This window comes from Orcinus orca, chromosome 13 (assembly GCF_937001465.1).
Source record: "Orcinus orca chromosome 13, mOrcOrc1.1, whole genome shotgun sequence".
NCBI classification, from domain to species: domain Eukaryota; kingdom Metazoa; phylum Chordata; class Mammalia; order Artiodactyla; family Delphinidae; genus Orcinus; species Orcinus orca.
In genome coordinates this window covers 79,016,933-79,038,925 of record NC_064571.1, presented here as the reverse complement: position 1 = coordinate 79,038,925, position 21,993 = coordinate 79,016,933, and positions in this window count along the sequence as shown.

Below are 21,993 nucleotides of genomic sequence, written 5' to 3'. Positions count from 1 at the left end.
AACATATAGCAATTGTGATGGATGAAAATAAAATGCTTTGACAAAATTCAACATCCATTCACAAGAAAAACTCTCAGCAAACTAAGAAGAGAGGGAGACTTCCTCAATCTGATGAAAGACATCTATACAAATCTTAAACCTGTCAACACTGCTAATGATAAAATAGTGAATACTTTTCCTCCCAATGTCAGGAAGAAGGCAAGGATGTCTATTCTCACCATATTTATTCTAGACTGTATTGGAGGATGAAAAGGTCAAATGTAGACACATTAGTAGACAGTCCTAGCTGTTAGTGTCAACGGTCAGTCACATGAGTGATTCATCTTGTACATCTAGCCCAGTTGAACCTTCGAATATTTCCAGTCTCAGCCACTATTTGGCTGCAACCTCATGAGCAACTCCAAGGAATAATCACCCAGCTGAACCAAGTCTATCCACAGAAATGCAAGACAAATTATGGGACATGGGGATATAAATATACGTATAGCTGATTCACTTTATTATACAGCAGAAACTAAGACAACAGTGTAAAGCAATTATACTCCAATAAAGATGTTTAAAAAAAAGAAGAAAAATGCTGACAAAAAAATTGTTGTTTTAAGCCATTAAATGTTGAAGTAGTTTGTAACCCAGCAATTGACAACTGATATAAAAAATATTTACAATAGCAAAAAAGAAACCAGACAATATTACTTAGGGATAAACCCTATAAAACCTCCAGAATATTGCTGAGAAATTAAAGTAGCATGCACACACTGCAGCTTTTCCTGTCTATAGGCATCCAGCAACTGTTAAAAAATGCAGCTTCTAGTAGCCTTGTTCCCAATAGGTGAGCCAATCCATGTTCTCTGGGGACCTTTGCAGCTAATAAATTGTTCTTTCTAAAGCCAGCTTCTGGAACAACAGTCTGTCTCCATTTCGCTGCCCAAGTAAAGATTCTCCAAGGATAAATATGGGGAGATCTGCAAATGTTCTTCCTTCCAAGATCAAAGGAGACTCCAGAGTTTTGTCTAAACTACAGAAAGACCATATACAAAATCCATGCCCCTCTGTGAAACACATCCTATTCTCTGCTCTGAATGCAGTTCCTGGGAGCTCAGTCTCCTGGGAATATGACACTGCACTGGGCTAACTCAGCAGTGCTCTGGAAGGGGTGTCAGGAAATGCCATCAGCCACCAATACATCAGAAACGCTGCTCGGCACATGGTACCTCAGACACACTGCCACTTTCAAATGTATCACTGTTTGAAATATATTACTGTATTTCAGTTCTTATTCTGTGCTGAAAACCTTGGTATATATCTTATTTAATTCCTTACAGCAACCGGTTTTTTCAATTCCAAAGTTGCAGAGATTCCCAACCATGCTAAGAAAATATTTTTAGCCCCATTTTTCATGTAGAAAAACTGATTCATAGAATCTATTGAATCAGTAGAACCTACATTCTATCTGAATTTGAAGTCTTTCCTTTGTTCATCTCCACTTTGCCTCTGCTTGCTTTTATCCCTGTTTGCTGACTTATCTGTGTCCCCCATTAGACTGTGAGGCCATCAAGTACAAAGACTATGCCTTATTAATTTTTAGATCTCTAGGAAATAGCATAGGGCTTATCTCTTAATCACTATTCACAAAATGTCACTTCAACTTTCGGATTAGAAGTTGCATCACACATATCTTAGTCTAAGTATTATCTCCCTCAACCAGACAGTAAGATCCTGTAAGGCAGGAGTCACATTTTATTCACCTTTGCATTCTTGGCATCTAGCTCGAGGGCTGGCACACAGTGAAAGTTTCATAGTAGAATAAGTGACAGACGCAACTCACCCAATTGGCCTTCACTAACCAGCAGTAAAATTCCCAGAAGAGCTATAGAAAGCAATAGGGGTATTAATGAAATAAGAGTCTGTGGGGGCTTCCCTGTGGCGCAGTGGTTGAGAGTCCGCCTGCCGATGCAGGGGACACGGGTTCGTGCCCCAGTCCGGGAAGATCCCACCTGCCGTGGAGCGGCTGGGCCCGTGAGCCATGGCTGCTGAGCCCGCGCGAGGCCGCAACAGTGAGAGGCGCGCGTACCGCAAAAAGAGTCTGTGAATAATTTAGTAATTAACATTGTCTATATTTGCATTTATTTGCATAATGCTTCTTAGCTTATGAAATGTTTCCACATCTATTTTCTAACATAATCTTTCCATGATCCCTATGAGGTACAAAAAGCAAATACAATCTGCATTTTATAGAAAAGATTCTGTGTCTTGCCCAAAGATACAAAACTGGATAGTGGTGATGTTAGAAATAATACTTAGATTTCCTGTCATCCTGTATAGAACTTTTCCCACCGGATCACCCTTTGACCAAGGTGAACAACTGAGCATTCACTTCGGAATCCAACCATTTACAGCTGTGGGCCTGCAGTCAGGTTTTTTAAATTTTTGAACTTCAGTGTCCTCTTTTGTAAAATTGCAATAATTATTATTAACCTGACTTCCCCAATCAAGTCACATTTACTAAAATATCTATTAATATTAATCTGTACTAATAAAATGTTAATTTAATAATAGAATTAAATTGTATTACTAGAATATTAATATTTATTGAGTTGTAATTATTCTTTTTATTAAAAATAAAAGTGCAAAGAAGATAAAATACTGACTGAATCCAATGTAAAAGTATTAAAATTCTGAGGAAGAAATGAGAAATCTTCCCCCAAAAAGCAGAGAGATTTGACAAGTAATATCTTTCCTAAATTCTGCTCCTTGTTTTCTTCTGAGCCTAGGAGTCTAGTGGGGTAGAGCTGTCTGTTATCCCAAAGCAGCCCTCATCAATAATTTAGGAAGCCTCCAGTATCCAGCCTGGTTGGCTCTCCCTGCACTGCAATCCAGGATTTGAGCTGCACTGCTGATTCTTTAACCTAGCTCTTCACTAATACATTAAGAATGCTTTTTGGGGCTTCCCTGGTGGAGCATTGGTTGTGGGTCCGCCTGCCGATGCAGGGGACACGGTTTCGTGCCCCGGCCCAGGAGGATCCCACGTGCCGCGGAGCGGCTGGGCCCGTGAGCCATGGCCGCTGAGCCTGCACGTCCGGAGCCTGTGCTCCGCAACGGGAGGGGCCACAACAGTGAGAGGCCCAAGTAACGCAAAAAAAAAAACCAAAAAACGAATGCCTTTTGGTAATTATTCATATTTATGTAAAATATCTCATATATCCCAAAAGGGGAGCTGCTTTAGATGGTTCTTCAGTGAGCTTTCTAACTGCCAGACAAAAAGTCACACCTGTTTGCCAGCTAGTGACCAGCATGACCTATGGATTAAGAATATACTACCTGGGCTTCCCTGGTGGCACAGTGGTTGGGAGTCCGCCTGCCGATGCAGGATACATGGGGTCGTGCCCGGGTCCGGGAGGATCCCACATGCCGCTGAGCGTCTAGGCCTGTGCGCCATGGCCGCTGAGCATGCGCATCCGGAGCCTGTGCTCCGCAACGGGAGAGGCCACAGCAGTGAGAGGCCTGCATACCGCAAAAAAAAAAAAAAAAAAGAATATACTACCTTATGACGTTATGGGCAAGCATCAGATGGTTTTTTCAGTTCTGAAGAAATTTTTATTAACTTCCTAGGATTTAGAGGGTAGTCAAATCTCATTTGTAAGAACACACGAAGTCAACAGGCCTATGAAAATGTCAGGAATTCCTTGCTAAGGACAAATGTATATGGGTCAAATGGTGAGTCTGAATCCACTCAAATTCATCACTGCCTTCAATGTAAATCCTCAACTCAAGCAAACAGCACAATTCGCCTACTTCTAGCATCCTCTCTCTGCCTGTGATTAAACTCACTCAGACCCGGAATGCCTTTTCAACTCCTCTGCAACCATAAAAGTAACGGTTGCCATTTATTATTGCCTAATAGGGTGCATCTATTCCCAAACTTAAGTCACTAAAGGAATTGTTGTCTCCATTTTACAGATGATGAACCAGAGGCTCGAGAAAGTTAAGCAGTGTATGCAAAATGCACCACTAGTGATAGAAGCAGGATTTAAATTCTGTTTAAGTCAAATGCATACTCTTCCCTTTATGCTTCTTCTCTCAGGACTAGCTCAAAGCCCACCTCCTTCCAGAAAGTCTCCTCTGAGCATGCAACTCTGAATGACCTCACACTTCTTTCTTCTCCACTCACTGACTACTTAGCACACTTTGCCTGGTGGTGACTCCTGGTCTCTAATGCTGTCTTCCACTCAGCCACAAAATTCTTGGGGACAGAATATGCGCTTATATTTCTGGTATATCTTACCTCTCTTCCACCAAGCTTTTTATCCCATTAAAATAAAATTTTTTGGTAAGGACAAACATCTACTTGGATGTCCTATTGATCTCTGCTTACCTTTAGATGTTTTGAATAGTGCTGTGTACAAAGTAGACATCTAAAAACTGGATGTTGACACGAATATAAATTGGATTTAGAATAAATATCCATTTGAAAGACAAAGAAAGTAGGATGCAAAGAGGTTAAAAGCCAAAATTCTCACAGAAATTTTCTGACAGGGCTAGTTCTCTTGATTCACTGACCAGTGGATTTTTTTCCCACATTATATCTAGGGTGACCTTTCAATTTATTGCCCAAACTTTGACATTTTTAAGAGTCAAAGTGAGTAATATTTAAAATTTTTCTAGGACAATAGGCATAAACTACAATATATCATCACCTAGTTATTTCTCACAGCCTTTACCAATGGCAGTAAGGGCTGCACATGCTTATATATAGTGCATACAATGTGCCAAGTGCTGTTCTGAGATTATAAATACTATCTATGATATAGTTATAGATATACATGTACATATAAAACAACTGTGTAATCTCCATAAATAAGTACTATTATTATTCCATCGTACAGATGAGAAAACTGAGGCACAGAGAGGATAAGTAACTTGCCTAAAGTCATACATCTAACAAATATTGGAGTTAAAGGTTTGAACTCAAATAGTCTAGCTCACAAGCCATTGCTCTTAACCACCACAAAACAGAAAGCAAGTACTCAATAATATCTGATGGCTGTTTATTCCTAAGAACACTTCCGTTGATCAAGGTGCCATTATTATGGCATAGTAGAAAGAGCCCAGGGTCAGGAAGCAAAAGAAATGGAACCCAGTGTCCACCCACCCTCTGAATTACCATGTCACACTCCTCAGTCTTCCATCTTTAAGAGTGTTAGTCTACTCTTTTTTTTTCCTAAGAAGATGTTGGGGGTAGGAGTTTATTAATTCATTTTTTATTTATTTTTGCTGTGTTGCGTCTTTCGTTTCTGTGCGAGGGCTTTCTCTAGTTGTGGCAAGCGGGGGCCACTCTTCAACGCGGTGCGCGGGCCTCTCACTTCATCATGGTGCGCGGGCCTCTCACTATCAGTATCACCTCTCTTGTTACAGAGCACAGGCTCCAGACGCGCAGGCTCAGTAGTTGTGGCTCACGGGCCTAGTGGCTCCGCGGCATGTGGGATCTTCCCAGACCAGGGCTTGAACCCGTGTCCCCTGCATTGGCAGGCAGATTCTCAACCACTGCGCCACCAGGGAAGCCCTCCCAAGAGTGTTAGACTACTCTTGAAGTCTACTAGCTTGAGAGACTCCGTTTATAGGATTGATGGATATGATTTTACTTCAGGGTTTAACATGGCCTAGCACCTGATGGGTACTGAGAGAGAACTCACCTTAGTCTGAGTCCTGAGGGACAGTTATCCTTGACTTCTGAGGGCCTTGATGACAATACGCCAGGTTACTCACAACAGCCTGTGAAATTGGTACAGCATCTCCAATTTCAGATGGGAAAGGAGAAATTCAGGAAAACTAAATTATTTGCCCAACGTCACACTGTTATATGGAAGTATATGGAAGACCCAGGATTGGAATCCAGTCTATCTAACTCCAAAGCTGTGATCATTGTACTAGAGCACTCTGGCAGACAAATATCACCTAAGTTCACCAACACAGCTTGTTTTTCCAGCTCCTCAATTTCATGGTTCACTAGTTCTGTGGGTCAGAAGTAGTGACATCCAGAAAGCACAAGAAGCATCGTTTGGGGGGGGGGGGCAAGGCAAGAAAAGAATCCCATCCAATTCAACCAGCTTTAGTCCCCGTGCCATTCCTATTGCTCACACGTACTTAGAAACTAGATATAATAAAGGTGTTCATGGAGACACCACAGAGTATACTGCTGAATTTCTGAGGTTCTATGGTTGCCAGGGAAACAATGATCTTCTCTTACTTACAGGAAAGCTTCTTTAAGAGTGGGACATGACTCAGAGATACTAGGAACTGGAATCTTTACAGGGGAACTGTCTGTGTGAAGCATGCAGAGTCATCATCATATACCTGTCTGACTCGAGTTTCCCAAAGTCCATCTCCATCTCCCAGAGATTCTTCCTGCACAAATGCTGGGGTATGGGTCCCACCACTGTTACTCAGTCTGCTGAGGACGATGGGTCCCAAGCCCAGTCTGGTTTCTTTAGAAATCTTCCCCCCTCTTAGTGAGAGGCACCGGGACCAGCACAAAAGGGCACTTTGGGGGATAAGCAGGGCTCTCAGATATAGATCCTGAACCATCTTCCTGGCCCACCTCAGAACGGGCTCCATTCCTGACTTTCTTTGTTGCTGGCTTCTCATTACAGTTTCTGTTTATGTCCCAATTTCCTTTCTGCTTTGACCTGCAATATCTGTTCCCCTAACCCCTGTTTTCATTTCGGCTCTCAGAAACTTTTAGGTAACACTTGCCCTTTCCCTAGCAGCCAGAATGCCTACTGCCATGGGGCACAGTCAGCTCAAAGAAAGGGTCTTAATAGTCACAATTCCAGCGCTCAGCCTGAGGACATCCTCCCCTCTCTACCATCTCAGTAAGAGGACAGCCAGCCCTTGCTGTCCTGCTCGGGCTGTTCCCTGTCAACCAGCTTTGGACAGCTGCAGCTGTCAGAGTGTCTCCTCATTGGTCTTGGTTCTGCCCTTTAGGCTGCACAAAGTCTAGCCCCACCCGTCTGGCCCAGGAGGTTCCTTGAGTACTGGCCCCCCTCAAGGCCCCTGGCCCAAGCCCTCTCCTCCAGCACCTCCCCACAGGACCACACACCATTCCTGTCGGGAATATACAGACAGTGCTCTAATCCCTCACCAGGACTTTGGCTTCTTGAATGGAATGACCATAGAACATCCATGGGACAACACGGGAACATCACATCCCATTCTTCCTGAGGTTCCTCACTGACACCCCTCACACAGGACCTCAAGTCCTGACTTGTGTTTTCAGGCTTCCTTGTCCCTCCTTTTCCTCAGTCTGAGTGCTGTCTACTAGGGAAATCTCAGTCCTTTCCATGCCCATATTTCTACTTTCCACAAGGAAGCAGTAACTTTCCACAAGTCCTTTTCCCTCCCCCTCTCTAACACTGTCCTCTCAGAGTCAAACAGCGCGTATTGAGTACTTACAGTAATCTCAATTCTGACCAGCTTTATTAGAATTTCCTGGGGTAGATACTCTGAACTCTGCCATTGAACACCCACTGGTGAACACTGCCTTGGGGAAAAGAGAGTCCCTTCCCTTCTCAGCTATAAGAGTATCAACTCAACTCCATGCCTTTAAACCAGACCAACTACCCCGAACCCTATGGACTACTCCCTAGTGGCCAATAAAAAATGAGCCTTGGACATTCCAGCCCCACTGATGACAAATGTCTCTGAACTCTCCCTTCACCCTTCTCCTTCTCTCTCACCTCTGGAACCACCCTTTATCTCCTTGACTCCCAGCTTCCAGAATCTACCCCACACTAGTCATGCCTTGGAATGAAACCCAGGTTTGCTTTTCGGTACTGCTCTTGACATATTTCTCTGACAAGGGATGTGTTCACCCTCCCCACTGTGTTAGCTTGCTTGCCCAGCTACCTGCACAGTTTGAACTAGGCAGGCACCAGTGCACACCCTATGCAATGGGTCAAGTTTTGAAGTTACAGCTAGACACGAAGATCCACTTTAGCAGTGACACCAAAAATAGACCTTGTGTGGAAGTCACAAGCAGTGGCCCTGCAAAGCTTCTTTGGTCAGCAGGAGCTTCTCACCGAGTTTCTAGCCATCACTCCGTGCTCATGCCCTTCTCTGTTTTCCAGGCAGACAAGTTGATTTCCAAAGCCCTAACGCAGAGGCAAAGGACGCACTGTACATCCAGAATCACTAACCTCCTTCCTGGTCAGCCTCAAAGGCGCTTCTACGGGTGCTGCAGCTGGCTCTCTAGCACACAGGCCAAAAGGACCGATACCCACTTCATGAAACCTCAGTCTGGCCAAATGTGAAGTCATTTCATTCACTATGCAGAGATTAGTTACACCTCATGAAATTCTGGCCAGAAAGTTTTGTTTTCATTTTCAGAGGCAATGATGGCCTGACTGAAAAAAATTATAGCATTTTAAACAATACTCCAGTAATAATTTATGCATCCACCACACCGAAGTCTTATTAGATATAGACTACGTCTGATGGAATCAAAATCTAATCAGAAGCCCCTATTCCAAAATATCCAGCTGAAGACCCAGGTGGGAAAGTAAGTCTGTGGAAGGACAGAAATGAAGGCAGCAAACAAGCAAAGTTTTATCCTTAGAAAGCACGTTGTTACAATTTGTAGTCACCATTGGAACGTTGGCTTGTCAAAAAGAAAAATATATATATATAGAGAGAGAGAATTAATTAAAAACTGAGCCATCTTAGGCACTTATCAGTCTTTTCCCCAGGAGAGGACAAACTCCTCGAGGGCCAACTCCCTAGCCAGGCATGAGACTCAACAACTGAACTCTGTGTCCTTGTTCTCTACTCACCCCTTTCACCCCTTAGGTTTCCTCTGTTCTGAACACCTCATCATTCTTCAAACATGACTGAACCTATTCTAATGTCTGGACCTGGATTCCTCCATCCTATATACAAGGCTTCCCATCTTTGCCCTTCCCAACTCTTCCCATTAGTGAATTCCAAACTAAAATTCCTCCTCCCTCAAGAAGGCTTCCTAAATAGATTCAACCCCCAAACTTCTCCCCCTCTTCACCCATAGCGTATACAGACTGTGCCAGTAAATTAGAAATAAAATTGGCCCTTTTCTTAGTCACTGTCTCAGATTACTGTCTCATTTAACTCCTGAATCTCCTAACTTAAGATTGATCTCACTCACTTTCAAAGACACCAGCAACCACTTCACATCCATTAGGAGGGCTATTATGGGAAAAACAGAAAATAAGAAGTGTTGGTGGGGATGTGGAGAAGTTGGAACCCTTGTGCACTGATGGTCGGAATGTAAAACGGCACTGCCACTGTGGAAAACAGTGTGTCAATTCCTCAAAACATTCAAAATAAAAGTACCACATGACCCCTATTACCATATGGTAATAAAATTGTTATATAATGTAAGCGAAAGTAATTAATGCCACTGAAGTCTACACTTAAAAATTGTTAAGATGGGGGCTTCCCTGGTGGCACAGTGGTTGAGAGTCCACCTGCCAATGCAGGGGACACAGGTTCGTGCCCTGGTCCGGGAAGATCCCACATGCCGCGGAGCGGCTGGGCCTGTGAGCCACAGCCGCTGAGCCTGCGCGTCCGGAGCCTGTGCTCCGCAACGGAAAAGGCCACAACAGTGAGAGGCCCGCGTACCGCAATAAAAAAAAAAAAAAAAATTGTTAAGATGGTAAATTTTGTTATGTATACTTTACCACAACAACAACAAAAAAAAAAATAGAGAAAAAGACTGAGACTGAAGGAAGAAAAACTAACTTTCTTAATGTCTCCTGTGCTAAGTGATTTTCATAGATTATCCTTTTTAATCTTTGTAACAACCTTGATTTTAACCCCATATTTCAGATGAGCAGATGAAGCTGAGGCTGAGTATGTCAGTAATTTTCCTATGCTTTCCAACTTGCAGAAAATGCAGATTTGAACATAGGTCTGTCTGACCCGTGACCACTGCTCATATGTTCCTCCTCAACGTTTCTCCTTCCTTATACTTATGCTCCTTCTCCTCACATACAGGTTACTCCCCTGAGAAAGCAGAACGTGCCTTAAATGTCGGTGCCTCCTCACTGGCATAGCCAAAGCTAAAATAGGTGCTTCATAAGTGTTTATTTATTTATTTATTTTTACATCTTTATTGGAGTATAATTGCTTTACATTGTTGTGTTAGTTTCTGCTGTATAACAAAGTGAATCAGCTATACATATACATACATCCCCATATCTCCTCCCTCTTGCGTCTCCCTCCCTCCCACCCTCCCTATCCCACCCCTCCAGGCGGTCACAAAGCACCGAGCTGATCGCCCTGTGCTAGGCGGCTGCTTCCCACTATCTATCTACCTTACGTTTGGTAGTGTATATATGTCCATGCCTCTCTCTCGCTTTGTCACAGCTCACCCTTCCCCCTCCCCATATCCTCAAGTCCGTTCTCTAGTAGGTCTGCGTCTTTATTCCTGTCTTACCCCTAGGTTCTTCGTGACTTTTTTTCCCTTCAATTACATATATATGTGTTAGCATGCGGTATTTGTCTCTCTCTTCATAACTGTTTATTGAACTGATTCTCCTCCTTGCTTACTTAGGCAGTGAATGACCCAGAACTGGTGGGTGCTTTGGCATCATTTTTACCTGAGATTACTGGACTCAACTCATGGCAAATCTGTGATCAGCCAGAGGCTGCCAGGCTGTGCCCTTCTCCATTGCAATCTATGATCTGACAAAAGAGAAAATCTATTTTAGGATTTCCCACGTCCGCCATGGTTCTGAGTAATGCCTGAGATTTGTTATCCAGCAATAAAGCAAGAAAAGATGGGAAATTGTATTTACATTTTCCACACTGTTAAGCTTTCTATACCTAACCTTGAATACTTAATACTGTGCTGAGTTATGACTCATCAAGGAAAGATAGTTTTAATTATAAAAAAGGAAACAAAGCTTAACTCTCAGTAGGATGGTTACCTCACAGAGGAAAGAGAGCAGAACATACGTTTTTAAATTGTAACTGTTGAAAATGAAAAATAAACTACTTCTCTTACTGAAAGCGAGGACTTTTCAGATCTTCTCTTGATTCCTAACCTTCATCAAAAGAGTAATAATAGTACTAAATTCTCATGACTTATCCATCTGGAAAGCCCCTACCCTAATAGCCACATACTCAAATCTCATCTTCCTTCAAGGTTCAGCTCCATACCCTTCTTCCATGAAGACTTCTCTGACCAACTCCCTATCTCCCTTCTTTCCTGCCATTTACCTTGTCCAGTAGTCTGCACTTCAACTTGCTAATGCTACTTATTTACATCTCACATCTTCCCTTTAAACTCGGTCCTACTTCGGAATAAGAGATTTTATTTCTTTAAACCACAGCCCAAGACATTGCAGTCACTCAGTAAGTATGTACTGTTGACATACACTTCACATATTGTGTTTATTACATTTCACTTGTATATATAGAATGCAGAGTTTAAATCTATCCAGTTTCCTTTAGAACACAGGGCAGAAGAATACCTACAGTTATTGCCAGTAATATGGTTTTTAAAGGGCTGCCAGTTTTACTTGGGAAAACTATTTATGATGAAATGTCCTCTTATGCATTTATATCACTGGACCCAGAATAAGCCAGGACAAGCACAGACAAGGGTGGACAGGATGTGGTACTTCCTGGGAACGCTGTCAGATTCCATTTTTAAGGTTCTTCTAATGTTAAGGGCAGGAACTTCAAGAACATGTAGTAACCTGGTTAAATATTAATGCTCCACAGGCTAGGAGATGAGACTGATGTTTAATTTTCAGTGATTTACCTCCCTGCCATCTTCCAGACAACAGAAAATTAAATTCTGACTTTACTGCAGTGCTTTTCAACCTACCTTCAGTTTAGAATCATCTGTGGTGATATGGAAAAACACAAATTCCCCAGCCCTACCTCCAGAGATTTGGATGCAATTGATCTGGGCATCAGTATCTGTTGAAAGCTCCCAAGGTGATTTTAAAGTGTAACCAGAATTGAGAAACACTGATAAAATGTTTGATTTATCAACTCCTCTCTCTGAACATACTCTAAGTGCCAAAAAAAAAAAATTAAAAGTAACAATCCAGCCTCCATGCTGCCTCAGAAAAATGGGAATTTATTAGGTTTTAACAGAAAGAATATAGTAATAAAAGATATGGTACAGGATGGGCAAATGCCCAATGACATTTCCAAGTCTGGGTACCTTGGGTCTTACATACTTCTTCCTCTGCACAGAGCCACACTGTGGCTGTTAGAATAAATACCTATGATATTTGAAATCAACCAAGAAAAGACTTCCCTGGTAAGAAGTTGGCAGTCCTTACCACCCAGAAAAATGACAACAACATATCACTAGGCATTTGTCTTCATTGCTTCTGAGTGATGGGATACTGAAGCCATGTAAAACTGTTTCTTGCTAAAAGCAGAGGAAAGGTCATTTTTTACGTCAAGTACTCCCTTGAACAATTGGAACAATTTCACAACTGGGATAGAGATGGAGGCAGAGATAGGGGGACTTTATGAGGAAACACAGATTTATTGTTGACCAAATTATGATCAGAAGAAGTAGAGGGCATCCCCACCGGCAACATGGACTAAATTAGACTTCCCAGGGTAGGCTGACCTCTTCCAGAAAGAGTAACAGACCTGTTTTCTTGTTGCGTGAGATGAATCACCCTTTAGTGTTAGTCAACAAACAATTGACTTGGTTACAAGGGGACAATTGGTTATAAGAAGAAAGCATAAAATGCATTCAAAATGGTCCATTTTGAAGGTGAGATGATTAAAAGAAACATTTTAACTCAGAACATATACAAAATGGGGGAAGCTAAAGAGGTATAACAAGAGCATTGGGTCAAAAGCCCCTCAGACCATATATTCTTTGGGTTTCAGGTGTCCCTACATGTCCCTCAAGCACCTAAAATTTGGCCAGTGAAAAATTGAGCCCAACTCCTCTCCTCTATTCTCAGTCTTGGATGGTAGCGCTACCCAGAAGCCTATGTTAGAAGCCTAAGCTTTACCTTTATTTTTCCTCCGTCCTTCCTCCCATCCATGTCCAATTGCTTACCAGGCTTTACTAGTTTCTCTGCCTTGAACTAGGCCTAGTTCAAGTTAGGCCCTTATCATTGCTTGTCTAAATCATGGGTTACCAAACCAGAACTCTTGGAACAAATCCTGGCCCTCAACCTGTTTTTGTAAATAGTTTTATTTACATATCATCTAGGACTGCTTTCAAGCTACAATAACAGAGCTGAGTAGTTGCAACACATAACATACATAGTCCATAAAGGCAAAACTATTTACTATCTGGCCCTTTACAGAAAAACCTTGCTAACTCATGGTCTATGTCACTGCAATATTCTTCTGAAAGGTTATCCTACTCCACCCTCTCCCCTACATCCAAACTGTATCCCTCACACTGCTAATAGAATAGTATTCCAAAAATAAAACTCCAATCATTTCCCTCCATAGCTTAAAAGGATGGCTTCTTATGAAAAGTAAGATCCAAACTGTCAGCCTGGCATTCAAGACCCCACACTATATCTTCTCACCCAATCCCAGGTTCCCTCAGCTCGTTCATTCTCTCTTCTGAGCAGCATAGCTTTTCTTTCCTTGGGAAATCTATGCTCCAATTTGACATGAAGTTCATTCAGGCATGTTTCAACTCACAGAGGGCTTATCATATCATCATTTCAAAAAGCAAACACTCCCCTAAAGGAATTTACTTTCCAGTTTACTCTACTTACTTTATTATGTAATGGCCTTGATAGAGAAGATGATGAAAGCTTTAACAGAGGTAGATCTTCAAGTGGAAAGAGTTTACCAGGTATTAGAGATTAGGGAAGGGCTTCAGAGACAATTGTTTGAACAAAGTTAAAAAGGGAGGTATTCTTGAGAAACAACAAAAAGTTTGCTATGTGGTGCTGAATAGCCCCAGATGAGGACAGAAAGGCAATTTGTAAAATTTTAATGTCATAGTAAGGACCTTGTACATATCTGATACCAGTCAAAATTCTAATGATGGTAGGATCTTGACAATCATCCCACATGTGGAAAACCAATCCAAGACTGCTAAGCAAGGAAATTCCAGGATTAGATTCTCCTTATAAAAAGGAAGCTGGTGAGAGTAAGAAATAAGGGAAGAAAAAAAATAAAGGCAACGAATCCAGTATAGAGGTAATTATAATAGCCCAGTGAAAAATGAAAAGGCCTGAACTTGGGGGGCGGCAGTTGAAATCAAAGATGGAATTAGCAATTAACTGGATCTAGGAACTCTGGATAAAAGAACGAATGCTGAATTTAAGGCTTCTAGTTTGTACAATTAGCTAACTGGATGGAGGGACTTGTAGCCAAGATCAAGATTATAGGAGAAGGACCTGATTTGGAAGGCAAGTTGCAGATGCAGATAATAAGTTTCATTTATACATGTGAAATCCCAGATGCTGGAGATTATCTAGATGGAACTACCAAGGATGATGTTAAAAATGTGTACCTGTTCCTCCAGTGAAAACCGGATGCTAGAGATTAAAATACCATCAAGTTTGAGGAGTGGTAGAAAGCTTGAGAAAATGTAGCCATGTCATCTTGGCTTCAAGGTTGCCCATAAGCATCTTGGTTCATGATCTTGGTTGGCTCCATGGGCCTTAGGAAAAGAAATTGTCAACCAATCCGAGAAAAAAAATTCTGATTCTCTCAACCAGAGACTTTAAAATGAAATAGAACTGAAGAGAATGAGACCACTTAGAATTTAAATTCAGTGTATGTTTTTGAAAATAACCCACAAATAAAGAAAAGGGAGGGGTATTATATAAGAAAATGTTAAGAGAGGATTATTCCTGAGTAGATCAAAGGCCTAATTAACTGGGTACCAGTAGATCTGGAAAGTTAAAGAGATGCAAATTCTCCACATGAGATGAGGGGGTAGCTGCATCTCTGCTTCCTGGGAGGGGTCATCCCAGTTTTGCTGTAACAGGACCAGGAGGCAGAATGGTGAGCTGTACCTTCAGTAGTAAAAGCTGAGAGAAGAAAAATGTTCCTATGATCACCTCAACGGCGTAAGGAACTAAAAGCCAAGGGGAACCTGAAACCGGGAACTTGGGTACTTCACTTTGAAATTTCGGCTCTCCTTTGCTTCTTTCTCACCGAAATCATCCATAAAGCCCTTATAATAAAAAAGGCCTGTAAATGTATTTAGGGGTACAGTAAAGAAGCAGATAACTCTCAGCAGACATGCTCCGCTCTACAGTAGTCTGAGGAGAGGGAACCCAAAGAGATCAAAGAGGCGGGGACAGCCATTAAAGGAGAGAAATGCAAGCTGAGTTTCTAGGTTCTACATCAAACAAATAAAGGAGATCCTCAAATGTCAGCCTATAATTAAGAAAGGGGCCAAGAAACAGCTCTCATTCTCTCTCATATTTTTAAAGAGCATATTATGGAAGGTACCAAATAGACAATGCATCTAATGGCAAAATATAGTGCGTCACATCTTTACTAAGGAAGGCTGGAATCCAGAAACCACTAACGTTTCTAGAGACAATCAAGGGGAATACTGAAGGGGTTCAACGGTCAAGGAATGGCTAGATCCAATACTCAGGTTGAATAATTCTGATGGGATAGGATTAAGGCATAATACTCAAACTAAAGTTGGCCTCCTCTTCTCTATGAAGAATAATCTCAGTTTGTTCATTCAAGAAACATTAATTAATCATGTATTTGTACAAACTACTGAATTAGATATTCACAGAAACACACACAGTCTCTACACTTCAAAGGGCTCACAGTCCAAGGAAGGAAGCCAAGTGAAGACAAGGCCACAGACAAAAATGAAGTCATATGAGAGCACATGGGCACTGTCAGTCCCAGTTGAATCCCCCAACCCTAAAGTGTGATATACAGCACAGACCCACTGCTTGTGTCTGTGAGGCACAGAAGGGGATGACGGAGATGCCCAAAGACTGGAAATGATCAAATGTAATGACAGAAAGAAAAAAATATATGCCTCATCAACAGAAGACCCACAGGTTGATATATTTAGACTGGTCAGCTGTCAGGGCCAGCCAGCCTAACAGGGCCAGAGGCTACATCTTGGCTGCATTCTGATTCTCTGTTGTTCCTTCCTCTTTCACATAGACTCCTGGAAAAAGAATTTTTGCTCCTTCTTATGAAGTGACAAGACACAGTGGAAATAGCACAGGCTTAGCAGTCTGACCAATCCCTCATCCTTCACTTGTTGTCTATATGATCTCAGCTACATTTTTCAACTTTCCTGAAACTGTTTCTTCATCTATGAAATGAGAATAAAAGTTCTGCCCTCAATTTTGTTGTAAAGATTCACTGAGAAAATAAATTGAGTATTTAGTTCAGTGTTTGGCAAATCGATAAATATTATTCGTTATTATACTGTTATCCCTTTGCCCTCAAGTCCAAGCATACTTCCCTTACCAACTTCTGTCTGGTGTAGTTTCTCCCTGTTTGACTAGGAAGTCACACAGATGTATTTTTTTGTAGCAGCTATAGCAGCCCTGCCACCATCATAGCTCAGGAGATGATTGTCGGATAGGAACTGTGGACACAGTTCCCCAGCCTGAAGACCTTGGTGGTCCACTCCTCTCCACGCTGCCCTCTGCTGACCACAGACAGTCACTGCAATCGACCTTTCAGGTCCTAGCAGCGTCAGACTATAGGAGAGATCCTTATCGCTGACAGATTTCTAGAATTAGCTGTTGATAAACAGGTCATTTATAGTCGTGTAGCAAAGAAGAAGATGACCACCAAGAGTCAAAAGGGACTCACTAAGAAAATATCTCCTGCTAAATTAACATCATTCTTCTGTGTAATGGCGTTATTAGTCTGATTATTAGAAAATATATTAAACAGAATTGCCATAAAACACTTGCCAAATGTTTTCTAATAACCTTGTGGAAAAGATGTAACTATTAGGTGAAATAAATATCAGACAGGAGGCTCCACGGCATGGATGAGTAATGAAACTGTAGAATTTATGTTAATGAATCTTGAAGGTTGCTCCAAGGCTCCATCAACAATCCTATCCCACTCGACATTTTTATAATTGACATGAATGAAGATAAAAGATATATCGTATTTTCCAATGATACAATATTAGGCTGAACAGCTCATGTGATACACAGACTCCACCTTCCAAAAATCTCACCAAACTCGATTTAATAAATAGTTACTGAGTTGCCTCTATCTTCCAAGCACTAAAGACAGATTGACAAACAAGGACTCTACCCTCATAGAGTAAATGCCTTGTGGAAATTCAAAACTGTATTTGGAATCACCTGAATTAAAATATTGGAAAGCAAGTTAGTTTTTAATATTTGGCCTCAACAAAACATACCTGTTGAAAGATATAAACCACAAACAACTAGTTTGCAATACACAGTCTAAATCAGCAATATTTACTCAGTGACTAAAATCACTATTTAATTGTAGGTGAAAGTCACAGAAGAATTCATAGAAACGTGAAAGCTGCCTGGACATCTGTCCTAGTTGGACCATATATGGGTAATTGTAAAATGGACAGAAACCTATGCTGACATAGGCCACAGTTTGGTGACCAAGAGGGATCTAGATATCTTGCCTCAGGAACACTCAAAAAAGACCATGTTTGTTGGGTTAGAGACAAGAAAACTAAGGAAAAGGCAATGTGTGTTGTGTATGTGTGTGCACACATGTGGGCATATTTGTGATAGGGATTAAAAAGCAGGGTAGCTTTTTTCAAACACTGAAGATATGTCATATCCTTCACCATAGTGGACTGTGGTAGATGGATACAGTTTTCACTACAAGTACACTTTTCCTTTCACTGTGTCTTCTAGTAATGGAAGCCTTTTTCCTGTGGGAAATTTATTCCACATCGTCCAGGTAGGGCTAAGTGCTAGGCTTCCCCCACTCCAAGCAACACCCAGCTCCGATTTGGGGTGTCACATGACCCTAACCTTCTTCCACTAAAGTTTTGCTAGTGTTGTCAGGAAAAAGGCACTTTCGTTTCTCTGAGAGTCCCACTAAGGCTCACATAAGCCAGGAGCTACCAAGGATCATCTTTTCCATCACTTAGAGCCCAACAGAGAGCTAAAAAAAAAAAAGAACTAACAGAGAAAAGTAGAGCTCAGAGATTTAAAGAGGGGAATTGCTGTGATATGGTTTAAGTACCTGTACCCACCTTACATGATGTTAGACCAATCACTGTATCTTTTCAATAAGTTATCTTTTTGTTTAAGGTACTTTGAGGGGGTTTCTATGATTTACCCTAAAAAAATCCTGACCATTATTTTCACTAAACACTAAGTACTTTACAAACTGTGTCTTCCTTACTCATCTTTATAACCCAGTGTGAAGCAGAGACCTTAAGATATAGTAAGTACTAAAAAAAAAAAAAAAAAAAAAGATATAGTAAGTACTCCATAATTGCTATGATAAATTGAAGTGAACCAAAACTTCAAGGAGGCTGATTTGGACTCAGTTAAGGGCAGTCTTCCTAAAGACTGGCATTGTTATGGACTGAATGTGTCCCTTCAACGTTCAAATGTTGAAACCTAATCCCAATGTGATGCTATTAGGACTTTTAGAAGATGATTACGTTTCGAGGGTAGAGCCCTCATGAATGGCATTAGTGCTCTTATAAGAGACCCCAGAGAGCTCCTCTGTCCCTTCTGCCATGTGAGTGCATAGCAGGAAGACAGTCATCTATGAACCAGGAAGGAGGTCCTCATCAGACACCAAATCTGCCGACACCTTAATCTTGGACTTCCCAGACTCCAGAACTACATGAAACGAATGTTTGTTGTTTAAGTCACCCAGTCTATGGCAGCCCGAACTGACTAAGATAGGTACGGTTCAATATCAGTGCCACGAAAAGCATCACTAAAGGTGTTCAAGCTGAGACTGTGACTGTTCAGGCTCCTGAGGCTGGGTACTTGGGGAAAGCATCCTGTAAGCGGGTTCCTTCTGGTCCAGGGTCTGTGATTCTAGGTAACATGTACCTTCTTTCCATCACTGAAAATACCCTTTATGTTGTTTTTTCTATCAGATTTCATTAAAATTAACGTATCTTTTGGCCTTTTATTCATTTGCTTTACTCTTTAAGTTCTATGAAACAGTAATTGCTGGAAAGGTTGGCATAAGGCAAGCTGAAAGAAAACTGAAGAAGCACTGAGAATAGCCCCGTTAGAGTCTCAGCTCTGCCTGAGATTCTCAGTGATCACAGACAAGGTGATTTAGGCTTCCTGTCTATACATGTTCTGTTAAAGAGATAGCATGTAAAACTATTTAAAATAAGAGTAAAATCGAAACAATGTTTAGTTATGTTTGAGGACTGTCTGAAGGAAGGAATATATGAGAAGAAAAGTAAAAGATGGGGAAGACATAAATAACAATTGGAATATTCAAGTGCAGAACTGTCAAGAACCAATCTTGTTTGATTTACTAATCTCTAGGTAGATACCACTGTATTAATCATATACTTTCATATTAAATAGTTTCCATAATCAGAGCATCTTTTAAAAAAGAAAGTTTAAATGAATTCAATCTTTAATTTTATTGTCTTGACTATGCTCTCAAAATCCTATGTTGACTATTATGTTTTTATCCTGGACATAAATAAATGTATAAACAAAAATCTGAAAACAAAGCAAAGGTTAAAGATTTATTATAAAATATAAGCCATGAAGCATTTTGACCGTCAAAACTGAGACTTTGCTTAGTGATTAGAAAATGTGATCCTGTATACATCGTTACCTCCACACCGGCTTAATGGTTCTGCATAGAAAGTAATCATCAGAAATGATCCTCATGGACCGTTGTTCAAGTTCTTAATCTGCTTAGCGGTTCCTTCATGTGTGATTTACACTTTCCCTTATTGCCAGGCGGCTGCAGCAAACACCTTTTTTTTCTGGTCTTTGGGAATTGTTTTGTTGCAGCAGGTAATACCAACTCAGACAATACTATGACATCACTAATACTATTTGTAATGTGTGCTTGCAGCTAAATCCTGCCACCTTTTCTGCAGAGCAAACTTGACTCGTATCTACGCAGATAAAATCATAGCCCTAGGTCCTCACTGAAATAAGTGAATCACTGTGATATTTCAGTAAATATTGAGAAGCATCAATTCTTTTTTTGTACCTATCATCTAGAATTCTGTGTGACATGCACAGGCCAGAGATGGCAGGGTAGAAAGAAAAAGAGGCAGCGAGCCTGGGCAAGGGAGAAGATGGAAGAGGGAAAGAGACATATTGCAAAGTATAAGGATATGAGCATTTAGTTTTTATAAGAAAATTACCCCCGAGTTCTAGAATAAAACTAGTATTGCTATCATCTTCTTTGCTACCCTGAAAAGGAAGACAAATGTGCTTACAGGAAGGAAAAGAAAAAGTTATGCTACAAGGTTTAATTCTACACTCTGATCATTCTTTTTTTGTCACATCCCCTATACAATCATGTGAGAATATCATTTTAAATGACCTTAAGTAAAAGGGAAAGTACAAGATGAAAATTTATGTAGGACCGAGGGCATTATTTCTCTCTTTTGCAGAGCTGTCTTATTGTTATATTGTTCTTGTAATAAAAAAACAAGAAGACCTTCAGATACCAGCAAAGAAATTTTGCTTTTGACTACTATTTTCTTAGCAACATGGCAAATATTTGGTGGGGTAACATATACATACAAAAATAACTCATGAGTCAAAAAATCATTCCTGTGGGAAGTACTTTTGAAAGTATATAATTAACCTCAAACAAAAGCAAGTGAAGGACACCTTTCAAAGGAAACATTTCCGCACTGGAGAATTAGTTTGCTTTTCTTTCTTTTCCAAATACAAAATGACTTTCCTTGATTCTCCTCCCACACACTAACTCAGATAAACCATATGCAGTTTGAAGCTTTTTAAATACTGAGATAAGATATTTCAAAGGTCATATTAACATCTGAAAATGGTCCTTTAACATTTTGCAAATATTTAGAGATTTTGCACACAAATTCACTAATTTTTGATTGTCAGCATTCCCTAATAATTGAAACCTTAGAAGATTAGAAAATGCTGTGCATGTTGCTATCTTGTTCTCAGCATCATCAACCATGCGCAGGGACATAGCTAAGGGAGGATGTCAATATTCCAACCTGAGAGATAGCAGAAGAAATGATCATTTTGCCTACTCTTAAAATAAGGGCTGAACTCAGTGAAAAGAATTTTGGCAAAGCAAAATTATAAATATTTCACCATACAAACAGTCAAACAAATGAACATAGTAAATGAGTCTACTTTTCAAGATATAGGAGCACAGTGTCCAGAGGAGGACCCTGAGATGATTCTGCCCCTGACTTTTTTCTCCTTGATACTGTCTACACAGCAGATATGCTCAGTGAACACCATTCCTACCAGGCCATCACCAACATTGCCAACTCAACCTCAGAAATAAAGTGTTTTCTTTCTGAAACTGGTAAAGCATACTTTTGACAATTCCAGGGTATATGTCAAAGACTAACTTGGGCCAACAGATAAACAGAAGATTGTCACATATACAAGTAAGTTTTGTCACAGGTGCTTCGGGGCTATCATTTCTAAATCTGACCCCACATTAGAATCACCCAGAGAACTTTAAAAATGCAGATTCCAAGGCCCGGCTCCAGAATCAAGCTTTCTCAGGGCACCGGAGCTGGGGGAAATGGGGGTCAGAGGGGCATATGAGGCTTTCTCGTGTTCAAAACCACATGGCAAGCAAGAAACAGAACTAGAAGAACTCAAGTCTCCTATTACCAAAGATATTTAGTCACCATCTTCTCTGTGCCATAATACACACTTTATCCCAAATTAACTAGCTGGATTACATGATTTCTCGGTCTTCCTCCTGCTTTTATTCCAATTGCTTCCAATAGCAATAAGCACAAAATCCAGCCTCCTCACCATCGCAGGGCCTGCTTCATGGGCGCGTGGCTCACACAGTCACACCGGGCCCACGGTAAGAAGG